Genomic DNA, 1,680 nt, shown 5'->3' with positions numbered 1-1,680 from the left:
TTAAGTGGAGAGCAAATGTTTTGAGAATGATGAGGACAATGAATGTACAAATGCGCTTTACACAATTGATGTATGTATGGATTGTGATAAGAGTTATGAGCCCCTAATAAAATGATTTGAAAACATAAATAAATAAAATAGCTTCCCAGAAGACGTGTTAGAAGACAGTCAGAAATGGGTCGAGGCACAGAGAGCTTCCAAAAGTTGGTGGAAAGAACAGAATTAGAAGACGATTGAATATTCCACAGCTTTTGGACCCCCTTTGTATTAGCAACCTTCGTTTGATGGGACAGCACTTACCAGGCCAGGCAATGGCACGTGCTTTGAATGCAGAGAGTGGTCCCTGCAGAGGGCATGTTAAGGTCAATGAGGCAAAGTCTCGCCTTCCTCACATTTAAGGAGCAGCCTGGATGTCCTTCTTGGAGGACAGATCCGTTAGTTCTGGCAGCGCATGGATAGTCAATATCTTCCGTTACAAAGTCTCAACTCAAATCAGAATAAATCTACCGGGTGTCCACGCCCCCAGTCCCACCCTCCCTGGGGTGGAGGCTTGGCTTTCCCGAAGCAGAGGGCATAGTTATGATGTTGGCGAGGAAAGGCATGTTAAGTACCTAGAGCCTGCTGCCATTGATGCATGGATATCAGTTTGGCAACACACTGGAGTTCTACACTTGAGAAGGAGTACATTGCTTTTGGGTAGAAATGAATTAACTCCTTCCTACAAACTATATTACCATAACATGCTGTCAGAAGGGATTCAGTAAACTGAATCAGGAAGGCTGAAACCCTTCATATAGTTCCAAGAAATAAATTGATTAATACATACTCCTTTCATTAATAGGACCAGCTTCTCAAGATGAGTTTATGCTAATGCTCATTTTCGTGGCTTCTATTGGCTATTGCATTAAACTCAAGGTCAGAAGGACGGTGAAGGTGACCTAGGCCTGTGCCCAAGAGATGCCTACTCCCTTATGCTTCATCCCCAGGGAGAAACCAACTGACAACAACTCTGCCTCCAGGAATAAATGTTTCATTCCTTTTATTTAGAGCAAGGAAACAAGGGCAAGAGTTTCAGGGGGTGGGGGACTCCCCCCCTAAACATTGTAAAGAAGGATCCCTTGCATCTTGGACTTGAGGGAAGGACACGAACTGATACAGACTTGCAATATTGATATACAAAGGCCCCTGGTGGCATTGTGAGTTAAGCATTGGGCTGCTAACTGCAATGTTCGCCATTCTAACCCACCACCTGCTCCATAGAAAAATGAGGCTGTCTGTTACTGTTAAGATTGACAGTCTCCAACTCTCACCAGTGTACATGCTCTGATTCAACTGGATTTGTAAGGTAGAATTGGGGTCGTGATAGTGTGGTTAGTGGGGGTGGAGAGCATTAAAGAAATAGAGGAAAGTTATATGTTTCATCGGTGCTATACTGCACCCTGACTGGCTCGTCTCTTCCTTGTGACTCTTCTGTAAGGTGATGTCCAATAGTCTACAGTTGGGCTGTGCGTCTCCACTCTGCACTCCTCATCATTCACATTGATATGATTTTTTGTTCTGGGTCTTTGATGCCTGAAACCTGATCCTTTCAACACCTCAGGCTGGTGTGCTTCTTCCATGTGGACTTTGTTGCTTCTCAGCTAGATGGCCACTTGTTTTTCTTCAAGCTTTTAAGACCCC

The sequence above is a fragment of the Echinops telfairi genome, unplaced genomic scaffold, assembly GCF_000313985.2.
Source record: "Echinops telfairi isolate 266 unplaced genomic scaffold, ASM31398v2 ScPeMD7_3533;HRSCAF=4204_0, whole genome shotgun sequence".
In the NCBI taxonomy this organism is placed as follows: Eukaryota; Metazoa; Chordata; class Mammalia; order Afrosoricida; family Tenrecidae; genus Echinops; species Echinops telfairi.
This window is presented reverse-complemented; position numbering follows the sequence as displayed.